This window comes from Myxocyprinus asiaticus, chromosome 34 (genome assembly GCF_019703515.2).
Source record: "Myxocyprinus asiaticus isolate MX2 ecotype Aquarium Trade chromosome 34, UBuf_Myxa_2, whole genome shotgun sequence".
Taxonomy (NCBI): Eukaryota; Metazoa; Chordata; class Actinopteri; order Cypriniformes; family Catostomidae; genus Myxocyprinus; species Myxocyprinus asiaticus.
The window spans coordinates 37,549,359-37,563,089 of record NC_059377.1 but is presented as its reverse complement, the minus strand read 5'-3'; the positions used below and the strand labels follow the sequence as shown (position 1 = coordinate 37,563,089).

Below are 13,731 nucleotides of genomic sequence, written 5' to 3'. Positions count from 1 at the left end.
TAACACATTTTTTAAATCAAAAGTTGTTAACATTAGTTAATGCAATATGAACTAACATAAACTAACAGTAAAAATGTAAAAATTTAATTTTGTAGTAACCATAGATTTATGCAGAAAACATGTTTTTTCTATAGTAATATTGTAGCAACCATGATTGTAGGCTAACCGTTTTTTTTTAATTTTTATTATTATTATTTTATTTTTTTACAGAAACCATGGTTTTACTACAGTAATATTATTGTATAATAAACTATAAAAAGTAAGTTAAGCATGTTGTTTTTTTTGGTTTTTTTTTTTGGTTTTTTGTGGCAGAAACCATGGTTTTAATACAGCATACTTTATCCATAGTAACCATGGTTGTACTATAGATTAACCAGGGTTAATCTTGTGGTTACTATAGTTTTACTACAAATGTACTACTTGTGAGGGCATTTAGTTTTCCTCAGCCTTTATGAGTCAATTATTTGCTCATTTACCTAATACTTAGAGTTGCATAATTACATGTACAATAACAATAATTATTATTTTTATTTTTTTTAACAATTATTAAGTTTATTATTAGAAATTTACCTTAATAGGTCATATTGATGCAATTGTAATGGGGTTGTCTCTGCGTTGTGTTGAATAAAGCATTCGATTGACACCATCTCACGCCTTTGGTGGATTTTATTCTGTTTAAACACATTGAAAAGCGGTGGTCAGTCCCAATAATCATGCTCACGCATGTTCTACCACAACCACTCTCTCGGCTGGTGCAAATCTTAATATTTATGTATGAATAATTTAGGACAGGTATGCAATAATTACACATATTATTTAAAATATAAAGTCTGTACCTGTTTAAACACATTGAAAAGCAGTGGACAGTCCCAATAATCATGCTTACGCATGTTGTATAATGAGGATGAACATTAAATCAAACATTACCACACATAAAACATGGAAGCTTGAATAGAGAACATACAATACACTTTCATACATGACTAAACAAAATACATGTCGATGTTAACCCCCCCAAAAATTAGATTAAATTAATTACAATATTTTTCCGGGGAGCACTCACCCACCACAACCACTCTCTCGGCTGGCGCAAATCTTAATGACCCAACCGGAACCACTTCCGGCAAGTGGAAGCACTTTTCTGACCCTGTTATACAATGAAAAATGAAATGGCCATAGAAATCAATAGGCTACAATAAATTAAAATAAGAGATATTGCAGTAAACATTATTATTAGACACTTTTCAGTCCTCCTGCATTTCACAGGTGTTGGCTTGGTTTCCCGAAGCACTAAGAAGAACGCTAGTAGCTCTTAAGTAGTACTTAATCTCTGCGGTGCGTTTCCCAAAAGCATCGTTATCTAAGTAAAAACTTTGCAAATTAACGAGAGCTTTGAACCACTGTTAAGTCCATTAAGTGCTACTTAAATGTATCATTGTCATTATCTTTCACAGTTTATCACTGAAAAAGGGACATTGAATAAATTATATTAATATATTTTGATCTTTGGAAAGCCATTATACACACTTTAGAGGATAAAAAAGTTTGAAAAAAATCGCATTGAAATCAACTGGCAGTCTCCACAGTCTGTGCATGCAACGTGATAGGTCTAAAGATAAATCTAAATTTACATAACACATAATACAGTATAACATTTTATTGGACTTATTTGATAATCATAACTATGACAGCAATAGAAAGATTATCTTATTAAACCGATTTCTACAGACATATGTGAGTAAAGTGGCCCTGCAGATTAAAACTTAAATAAATAGGCCTAAATAAATAAATAAAATATGTTTATCAAAGGAGGTTAGAGTGAGTGTGCAATGAGAGATTCCCTTCATTCTGTTTAGAAAGGTCTATGAGTAGTTCAGTACTGATGTCCATCATTTTAATCCTGTTCTTTGTGCATCTGTTCAGTTTCCAGCCAAAGAAACAACACAGACTACGTGAGATCCCCTTATTATGATGTGATGCTCGTTGGGTACATTCACGTTACATGCACTGCTTGCGTCACTTTTATTAATCTATATAAGCTGGGCAAGCATCTGAAACCCTGTATTACCAAAGCCGTAATTATTTATTTAATTGAATTCTGTAATAGTTCATACATTTAGGCGCCTCGACAAGGTTACAAACAACTTCCATGTTTGTCAGTATTTCCATATTATTTTCATTTTGAGAAGACAAACACCTGGATATATTTGCCAAAGTGATCAGCACCTTTGGACCGGACAGCTCCCATAACAAAGCACTTAATGCAGAGTTTACACTACACGATTTTAGGCCCGATTTTCACTTGCCGACAGTTTTGTGGAGACAAAAGCAGAAAATCATAGGCAAATCAGAGCTCGCTCCCATGAGCGACAAACGCAATGTATGAATTATCAAAGACGCGATCTGAGAGAAGCGCCGACATGTCGCCAATGTCAGCGAGATATCTAGCATGTTAAATATCTGGACCTGTCTGCGATTCCAAATCACGCAATGTGAAATGTATTTTGACTGAATACAACTGCAGCGTTGACCTACAGCCAATGAGAGATATGGCGTGGATATATTATCTTGGTGCTAAGCGCAGTAAGCGGATCTGTTTACAGGCATGACTGTAGAAAGCTGCGCAGAGCAGAGAAAATGAACGACTCGGTAAGTAGTGCGCCGCAACCCATTTCAGTTCATTATAATCATATCAAACTTTTTATTTGAAATAAAAACACATTTTTCTAACTATATTTATAACAGGAATATGATGATTATCTTGCATGTGAGCTATTTTGCGTGCGACAAAATGCAGTTTATTTTTATTTGCAAACTGTTCTTATATTCCTGCAGTTTTGATTGGGTGGACCAGCCATCGATCTGGGTGGACTAGTGCCACTCTGACCCTTATGTGGCCTCGCACCATGATAAGACCGAGTGGAGAGTCTTCGTCACAAGTTTGAGGATGTGTCTGATGAATTTATTTCCACCAAAATCATCTCGGTGCTGGCTTGTTCAGAGTTTGATTAGATTATTCTTGATTTGAATGTGAATGTATATAATTTAAAAACTCTAAACACTTGTAATGAAGTCGTTTTCAATGCTACCATAATCTATAGCCCATGCTTTAATCCAAGAATTGCACTATTTAGTATGTGTTGTAAAATGTGAAATGATTTAATAAATTGAAGACATTCTCCGCGTCCATGATCGCACGGACGCAGCGATCTGCTGATACCACTCTGGAACCGCCCCTGCCCGAGAGGTCTCCGACACAAAAATAATAATCTATTCTACATTACGATCATAGACAGCTGATCCTCCACACACATGATTACTGTAGCTGCCAATCGCCTCTTTTATTCACACAAGCTACAATAACTAGTTCTGCCGCCAGGTTAAAACAGTGTGCAGGAGATAAACAGTCATAGACATGTAAATAATATCGCATGCTTTTCCTTCACGGTTTGTGAAAACATATATTCTGCTCTGCAATCGGTCATTTTAACATTGCGACTCTTTATTTTATAATGCAAATACTGTAGCTACAAAAGTTGAACATCTGTTGCCTATTATTGAAATGTTTCGGAAGTTAAGATAAAATCCAGCGGAGACAGTCTTTTTCACAATATCATGCCCATCACTCTTGACCAGACACATGCTCTGCCTATTTATGAGCCATAAAACAAATCAATAAGGTTTGAAATTGATCACTTTAAAATATTTACACTGGCGGCCAAAAATATTTACACTGGTTTGGTATAATGTGCAGATTTTGCTGTTTCTGAAGGAAATTGGTACTTTAATTCATCATAGTGGCATTCAACTGATCACAAAGCATAATCATGACATTACTGATGTAAAAAAACAGCACCATCGCTATTTGAATTTTATTTCTTTTTTCTTATCAAATCTAGACAGGACCCAGCAGCCATCACTCCAACACCTTATCCTTGAGTAATCATGCTAAACTGCTAATTTGGTACTAGAAAATCACTTGACATTATATCAAACACAGTTGAAAGCTATTTGGTTCGTTAAATGAAGCTTAACATTGTCTTTGTGTTTGTTTTTGAGTTGCCACAGTATGTAATAGATTGGCATGTCTTAAGGTCAATATTAGGTCAAAAATGGCAAAAAAAGAAACGGCTTTCTCTAGAAACTCGTCAGTCAATCATTGTTTTGAGGAATGAAGACTATACAATGCTTGAAATTGCCAAAAAACTGAAGATTTCATACAAAGGTGTACACTACAATCTTCAAAGACAAAGGACAACTGACTCTAACAAGGACAGAAAGAGATGTGGAAGACCAGATGTACAACTAAACAAGAGGATAAGTGCATCAGAGTCTCTAGTTTGAGAAATAGATGCCTCACATGTCCTCAGCTGACAGCTTCATTGAATTCTACCCGCTCAACACCAGTTTCATGTACAACAGTAAAGAGAAGACTCAGTGGTGCAGGCCTTATGGGAAGAATTGCAAAGAAAAAGCCACTTTTGAAACAGAAATACAAAAAGAAAAGGTTAGAGTGGGCAAAGAAACAGACATTGGACAACAGATAATTGGAAAAGAGTGTTATGGATCTTAACCCCATTGAGCTTTTGTGGGATCAGCTAGACTGTAAGGTGCATGAGAAGTGCCCGACAAGACAGTCACATCTATGGCAAGTGCTACAGGAAGTGTGGGGTGAAATGTCACCTGAGTATCAGGACAAACTGACAGCTAGAATGCCAAGGATCTGCAAAGCTGTCATTGCTGCACATTTAGGATTTTTTTGATGAGAACTGAGAATTTGTTTTCAAATTGTAATAGTCATTTTTCATGTTATAAATGTCCTGACTATACATTGTGATCAGTTGAATGCCACTTTAGTGAATTAAGGTACCAATTTCTTTCCATGAGAGCAAAATCTGTACATTATTCCAAACTTTTGGCCACCAGTGTAATTCCAAGCAAAAATATTTGAAAATCTAAATAAATGCATTCAAAACTGTGTGCTTAACATCTTTAATGAGGGAATTAACTATATGCTACTCCCATAAAGAATTGTGAACGATTTAGACAAATCAAAATCCAGAGGTTCTCAAATGTAATAATCCAACGACCCTCTAAGAAATCAGGGAAGAGTCTATGTTTTATAATCAACTATCCATAATATTTTTTACATTACACCAAACATTTTTATTTATGAAATAAGTCAAGTATTCAAAAATGCTCTTTGCAGTGAAATTAACAATGCATATTAAACATGATTTAAAAACAACAATGGATTTGCTCTAAACAATTCAATTGTATTATCTTTTAAAATAACATTATACAAATTTTCAAGGAACTCATGGCCTCCATGCAATAAACACATATAGCAGCCCACAATTTGGAAGCATATGTATTAGAATCAGTCTCACTTTCTGTCACCTTTGCAGTCCATCGTTCCTTATCAGAGAGAATTGAGCCTTTATATTTAATATTTTCTAGTAACTTTCTTACAAGTTAATAAATTAATTACCCAGCAGGTGACCTGTCACTAACTAGACAGAGGGGCGTGAGCTCTTCCTCAAGTCTTTCATGCGCCACCTGGTGGATATTGTTAGAAGTACAACACATGTAGTTTAATTCTAAGAAGAAGCCCGTCTGCGGTATGCTGAGTGATTTCACGCGATGGATTTCCTGATGGTGTTTTCAAAGGCCACATCTGTACATCTTGCCATTGCAGTCTCTATTGGCATGATCATGATTTTAAGCTCGATTACACTTCCTAGTGCTTGACGCATGCGCAGCATGGTGCTGTAGGAAGTGTAATCGAGCTTGAAATCAAGATCGCCAAGGAGACTGCTGTCAAGATGTACAGTACAAGTTACATTTCGGTCTGTTCTCATCCAAAATCAACTGGATCGCTTCAGAAGACATTGATTAAACCACTGGAGTCTAATTGATTGTTTATGCTGACTTTATCTGAATTTTAAAAAATCTTTGTGTTCTGCAGATATAAGAAAGTCAGACAACTCTGGGATGGCATGAGGGTGAGTAAATGATGAGAGAATTTTCATTTTGGGATGAATTAACCATTTAAGACAGAATTGACATTTTTGGTTGAACAATCCCTTTAACAAGCAATCCTGCTACATTTCTCAAATTCTATAAATACACCAGGGGAGCTTGTGGTGGCTGAGACAGTGGAGAAGATAGACCTTAGGGATGACCATCCAGGAGGACTTAGGTCTGAATCTTTCATCCTTCAGGTCTGATTCCCAAATTACTCAGGTGTCACTGGGGAGTAGCCGATCCCTCTATCTATGTTAGTCTGTGCTGGATAATTTAGGTTAGAGTAACAGTAGGACTTCCAATATATTTGTGCAAACTGCACAAATGGCAAATAAAGACCTTCTAATGAACGACACCTACAGCAAAATGTTTGCAATGAGGGGAAACTTAAATTATGTAAGAATACAGAAGGTTAATTAAAATAATGTAAGCCATGTTTCACAGGGACGTAATATGAAAAATGTGCAAATATTAAAGCACATGTGGATTGTTTTATAAGACTAGCGATATCTTGTGCACATCCCACCGAAGGCATTAATTTCCACAAGAAAATTGCTGATTGATGCGAAATGACCCATCATGTTGTTTTATAATGAGGTTCTTTAGTCTGTGGCAGAGTAATGATGACATCGTACACTGAACGTGTTTAGGCCAGTGGAATTGTATATAGCAAGCTAATATCTTAACAGACTTATAATAGGTCGAAGATCCCTGCAGGTTTTAACAGCAGATTATTTCCATTAGGTAATTTATAGGCCAGTTGTGTATGCTAAGCTTTCATAATGTTTGTGCAATCAAATTTCGTCTTTGTTATATCATTATAAAAAATCATACAAGTAGAAGGTCATTTAACCATTAGGATGCAGTAAATGTTTCATACAATGAAGTGAATAAAAATTATTTTTTAAAAAATGAAACACTGACAAATACACAATGATAAAGCAGGCCAAGCAGAAATCTTGATCTTACGCTTTTAAGTTTAGGAGCATGCTGAAACAGACCCTTCTTACTAATCTGAGATGTTTGTATCATAAAAAGATTGTTAGTTAGATTGTTAGGTTGTCGAAAAGTGGAGGCTGGGGCTAGTTTTCACACTTTTTGCTCCAGAGAATATTTTTAGGGTAGGATTATTTTTGAAATGAACTTTCTGTATATCCATGATTCTTTACAAAATAAAAAGCTATTGAACATTTTCACCGATATAGTCCAGGAAAAAAGATGTTGACCCTTTTGTGACTTACCCCAGTAGTGGAGTATATTGTCACACTATGTTGGGGTAACCTGTCACATTTAAACCTTCCATTAAACTAGTGGTTTACTGTCTTAGAATTTTCTCCTGCATTAAGCAGCCCATTGGCTTTTAGGGGAAATTTAAAAAGTAAAACAATTATGATTCACAAAGTACTTTAAAACAACACAAATGGAAACTGTGATTCTTACGAAACCTGTCAAAAAAATATCCTGGTCATATTTAACCCCAAATCAGTACAAATAAAGACCATAAAGATTTTTTTTTTAAATTGTTACATTATTTTCAGGACACTTTTTTATATATATATATATATATATATATATATATATATATATATATATATCGCCAGTGAATTCTCATTCCTGGTCATTTTTATTTTAGGTGTCTAAAATCAACATACAAAACATACATTTGCTCAATTGCACTTTTGACTCTAAATCTTATTGTTACAGAGCTATAGCCAATGTGACAACTAGCCCCGGTCTCCACTATATCATAAACGCCAGTATAACTAATTAGTCCATATGCTAAATATATGCTAAACTCTATTCCCACCTGTTTTCCTCAGCACCTTCTAAAAGCAAAAGCAAATATTTTTCTTCTTGGGGTATTTTTTATCTAAATCTTAAGCCTCTGGGTGGGTGTGTGGGGATGGTCTCCCTGCTCATGTATACATTAGGCAGCACATATTGATTTTCTTTGCTTCTCAACCCAAATGGCCCGTTCTTTTCTTCCCCCATCTTTGCTTTCCACACATGGAGATGAATTGTGCTTCAAGGCTGGTTTTGATTAACCTGTGATTGGCTGTCCTTAGCTTTGGGATCTGGAGGTGTAATTAAAGGCAAGAGTTATCTCGCCTCATGGTGAATGAGATGGCCCCTAGTTCCTGTCCTTTAGAAATATACATGTACATTCACCGGACCAAAAACTGCCAAGAACAAGATTCATGTTAGCTTAGAGCTATTTGAGGGAAGTGAAGGCTCGGATAGCAGTAGAGATTCATGCAGGTGCTTTAATATATATTTGAAGACCATGACCTGACAAGGTCAGTAGAAAACCTATACCATTTTTTAGTCAATAGCAGTTTTTAATCTGTCAGTTGTAAGAAACCTAGACTAGACTTGTTGACTTTGGATAGCTGGTATCTCACTCAACCTGCAGGGAAACTAAGACGTAAGGTATAAAGGATTAACACTAAAAAGAGGATCTAGGGAGAGGTGAAAAAGAGGGAAGGTCAGCTCACATTCAGACGTATTAATAGCCCTTCAGTGTCTGAGAGGGGGCTGGAGTATCTAAACGAGAATGAACATCTCACTCAGTAAAAGTTCTTTAATACATCACAAGGCATTGGCAGCATATAAAAACAAATCCACTGCTCTAAACACAACAATCCACAACAAACCATGACACCTATGATTTATTGCCATAAATAGAACACATTACCATATCTTTAAATATTTTTAATTACTATACATAAACTACCTTTAAATTACAGATTTGCATATTATCTTACTCCCAAGATAAGTCTGTTCTCAGGTGGCTAAGATCCATTTTAATGTAATATATAGCTTTAGCAGATCAGGTTTAATTTTTTATAATGTTTTTGATACCTAGCACAACACTTCTAGGAGCTACAGTCAGTCATGTGGTTTTAGCTTATTTTTTACACTTAAAAATACAAAATACATATGTAGAAATGTAATAATATAGACCTAGTGTTATTGCACTATTATCAGCTTGAGAAAACCCTATTCCAACATTGCAAATTTAGTAATTAAATTGAATAATGGGTTTTAAAGTAACTGTCATATAAACTTGAAATAATTGTACATTTTAAATCACATCAGAAAATGACCTTCAGCAAATGAAACAGATGACATGGGCTATGACCTTTAGGGAATTTCAAAGTCTATCTACAAGTAAAAGAGGAGACACAAATTGGGAAAATGTAGATTCTAGAGAGGTTTTACAGTTGAAAGTTTCCAAAAATTCCTTCTAAATTTATAAATGGTGCCATAATGGTGACGTTTTTTCTTTTTATTTGCCTGCTTTGCCCTCTACTTGCACTCTTTCCTCTTGCAATGTCATTGGATATTGCAAATTTCTGCTTTCATGGATGTTGAGACAGTGATCAGACCTGACGACTGGTCAGCCAGATTTCAAACAAGTTTTAAATTTATATTTGTGTATTGTATTTATCGTTAGGAACGTGTCTCAGAAGTGTGAACACCAGAAAAGAAGTATGTGCTGTGAGTTGGCTATGATCTGGGGCTTGTGGGAAAAGCCCAAATGTATGTATAAGAAAACTACTGAGCAAAGTTTTCTGTGTGACATTATAATCACTGTTGTAACAAATCCATGAGGTACAGGCTAAGCTAATTAAAGGAGGTCTTTAGTATTTAGACAGAATAGTTTCATATAGTATCTGTGAGTGCTCCCTCTTTCTTCATTCATAAACACATAAGGGGACACAGCAATGACTACTGTGATGGATTATCTCTCAAGCCCCGGTCCACCCTCTTTCTCTCACTCTCATCTCTCTGTGGCACACAATGTGACCACAGCAAGAATATATGTGTATTTGTGACCCCTGAATTCTATACGGACTGAAAGAAAACGAGCTTGACAGAGATGGTGAAAGAATAACTTTAAGATTGGAATTGTGGCTGGAATGGTAAATGGAGAATATGAAAGACGGAGTGAGGACAGTCAGCACTCATTTGTGCACAGTTGACTAAGATTTGCTTTTTCAATAATATCAAAATTGCAGATGAAAGATTTATTCATCCAGTGCCAATGTTGGTAGCTAGTTGAATGTATACTTCACCTAGTTAGATAGCAAGATAAGTAGCAGAGGTGGGGAACAAAATAGATATGTATTTGTTCACCATGATATTTTGTCAGTAAACCAGGTTTATATGTGCATTGCATAGTAGCTTCAGTATTCAACAGATAAATCCAAAAAATACTTCAGTACTGGATGGATGATTTTTGCCATGTGCATCGCTTTTGCAGTGTACAGCTGTCCATCTAGTCAGACAACAAGACACCCTCAACATGCCATTGTAACCGATCACAAAATTAAAATGTTTTGAAGTTGAAAAAGTTTTTGAAGTCACACAATTGTTGTTTTCATGATCAATCAATGCAATGTTTACATGCACACCAATAGGCTGATAACGAAAAAAAATCAGCTAATTCAAAAAATCCTTTAACACAAGACAACCACATTTACATGACATTTGAAATCATGTATTCTCTGCTTTTGATGTCAAAACATACAGTAAACTGGCCTGTGCATAAGACTTGCACACATTGGATAAGTCGGTAAGAATGTCGGTAAAAGTGTTTACATGCAACGCAAAAATTGGTGTAATGGGCAAAAATCTACCTGTGTTGATTGGTTTATGCATAAACTGTTTATGACCTTATACCAATAAAGGAAAACCGTTTAAGGCATTTGCGTGACCTTATATGTTGTCAGCTTATTAAGCATAATCAGTGTAAGAATGTGCATGTAAACACACTCATTGCTGTCATATCCAAGTACTCGGGAACTCATGTCCATTCCTAAAACCAAGTGAAATTTTTACATTTACCATATAATGAAATGCATTGCTTCTAAAGTCCATTAGATATCGTTCTTATCAGTATGACAATGCTAATGGATGACCGTAGCAGGGAAGCATAGATTCAAAATCTGGAGTGTGAATTGGCAAATATTAATTTCATATAGGCATTGCTTACAGGGAGGAATAAGCTAAATATGAACTTTGCAGTTTGCAAGCAATATAACCTGTACCTACTATGATCAGAATCAGAATGAGCTTTATTGCCAAGTATGCTTACACACACAAGGAATTTGTCATGGTGACAGAAGCTTCCAGTGCAAAGAGAATACAAAAAATATACATACACAACATATACTGTACATACAAACATTTGAAATATATATATAAACATATATATGTAAACAGTGAAATAAGAATACAAAATAAGATACAACAGATAAAAAATATAGAGGAAACACAGTAGAGCAATAATGTTGTTCAAATATGTTATATACAGATATACAGTTATGTGCAAGGTGATTTAATGTATTGTGCAGAAGAGGCAGGATATGTCAAATAAATAAATGGAATATAAATATGAATGAATAGTTGAATATGCACATGATTGTATTGCCACAATGGAGAGTATTGGGGACAGTTTTAACTGTTCATAAGGTGAATGGCCTGAGGGAAGAAACTGTTATTGTGCCTGACTGTTCTGGTGCTCAGTGCTCTGTAGTGCCGGCCAGAGGGCAACAGTTCAAAAAGGTGTGAGCTGGGTGAATGGGGTCCAAAGCTATTTTTCCAGCCCTTTTCCTCACTCTGGAGGTGTACAGTTCTTGGAGGGTGGGAAGGTGAGAACCAATAATCCAGACTATACTTTGAAGGCTTCTGATGTCTGACTTGGTAGCTGAACCAAACCAGACAGTTATAGAAGTGCAGAGAACAGACTCAATGATTGCTGAGTATAACTGGATCAGCAGCACCTGTGGCAGGTTGAACTTCCTCAGCCGGCGAAGGAAGTACAACCTCTGCTGGGCCTTTTTCACAATGGAGTCCATGTGGGTCTCCCACTTCAGGTCCTGTGAGATGGTAGTGCCCAGGAACCTGAATGACTCCACTGTTGCCACAGTGCTGTTTAGAATGATGAGCAGGGTTGATGCTGGCGTGTTCCTCCTAAAGTCCACTATCATCTCCACTGTTTTGAGCGTGTTCAGCTCCAGGTTGTTTTGAGTGACCAGTGAGCCAGCCGTTCAACCTCCCTTCTGTAAGCAGACTCGTTGTCATCTTGGATGAGGCCGATGACTGTAGTGTCATCTGCAAACTTCAGGAGCTTGACAGAGGGGTCCTTGGCATTGTAGTCATTTGTGTACAGGGAGAAGAGTAGTGGGGAGAGCTCACATCCCTGGGGGGCACCAGTGCTGATTGTACATGTGCTGGAAGTGAATTTCCCCAGTCTCACTAAATGCTGCTTATCTGTCAGAAAGCTGGTGATCCACTGACAGATAGCGGTGGGAACCGAGAGCTAGGTTAATTTATACTAGTGCTGCAACTAATGATTATTTTGATAATCGATTAATCTAATGATTATTAGAATGATTATTCGACTATTTGGATGATTATTGCAACAATTAATCACTAGCTCTAATTTATTCCATAGGAGAGAAGGAATGATGGTGTTGAAAGCCGAACTGAAGTCCAAAAATAGGATCCTTGCATAAGTCCCTGGTCTGTCTAGATATTGCAGGCAAACTGCAGGAGATCCAGAAAGGGTCCAGTGATGTCCTTCAGGTGGGTCAACACCAGTCTCTCAAATGACTTCATGACCACAGACGTCAGGGTGACAGGTCTGTAGTCACTAAGTCCTGCAATCTTGGGTTTCTATGGGACAGGGATGATGGTGGAGCATTTGAAGCAGCTGGGATCTTCACAGTGCTCCAGTGATGTGTTGAAGGTCTGTGTAAAGATGGGGGCCAGCTGGTTAGCACAGGCTTTTAAACAAGTGGGTGAAACACTGTCTGGGCCCTGTGCTTTCCTTGCCTTCTGTTTCCGGAAGACCCGGCACACATCCTCTACAAAGATCTTAAGTGCAGGTTGAGTAGCAGGAGGGGGGAAGAAGGGGGTTGCAGGAGGTGTTTGTGTGAAGTGTCAGAGCGGGTGTGGGGTGTGAGACAGGGCTTTTCAAATCTACAGTAAAACACATTCAGGTCGTCAGCCAGGGGTTGATTCCCTACAGTGTTGGGGGATGGTGTCTTGTAGTTGGTAATGTCTTTCAGGCCACTCCACACTGATGCAGGGTAGTTAGATGAAAACTTGTTTTCTGATTATACAAGATTTTATCGCCACTTCTGTAAGAATCATCTTTGGCCTGATGAAGCTGCCTGAGTTTTGCTGTAAACCATGGTTTGTCATTACTGTATGTTAAATAATTCCTAGTAGGAATGCACATGTCCTCGCAGAAGCTGATATATGTCACAGTATCTGTGAGCTCATACAGGTTGTTGGCTGCAGCTTCAAAAACACACCAATCAGTGCAGTCAAAGCAGGCTTGTAGTTCCAGCTCTGCTTCATTGGTCCATCTTCTTACAGTCTTAACTACAGGTTTAGCTGATTTTAGTTTCTGCCTGTAGGTTGGAAGAAGATGAACCAGACAGTGATCAGAGAGTCCCAAAGCTGATCAAGGGTGCAACAGATGTTGACCAGAATGGCAGCAGCCGATCAGTGCAATGCCAGGAGTACAGACAGGAATACATGGCATTTTGAAAAAGGGCCCACTCTGACTGTGAAATTATTAATACCTTTAACAACCACTCACATTGAAAAGTACACATCAAGCCAACAGGTGTCATTCCACACTTTATAGATTTTTGCAGTACACTCCCAAGATGAAAGACATTAAAC

At 37.0% G+C, this 13,731-nt stretch overlaps 1 protein-coding gene across 3 annotated transcripts in view; it reads right to left on the bottom strand.

Moving 5' to 3' along the window:
- LOC127425032 (glutamate receptor ionotropic, kainate 5-like) overlaps nt 1–13,731 on the bottom strand; it is a 132,155-nt gene that overhangs the window by 103,555 nt on the left and 14,869 nt on the right. The window lies entirely within an intron of this gene.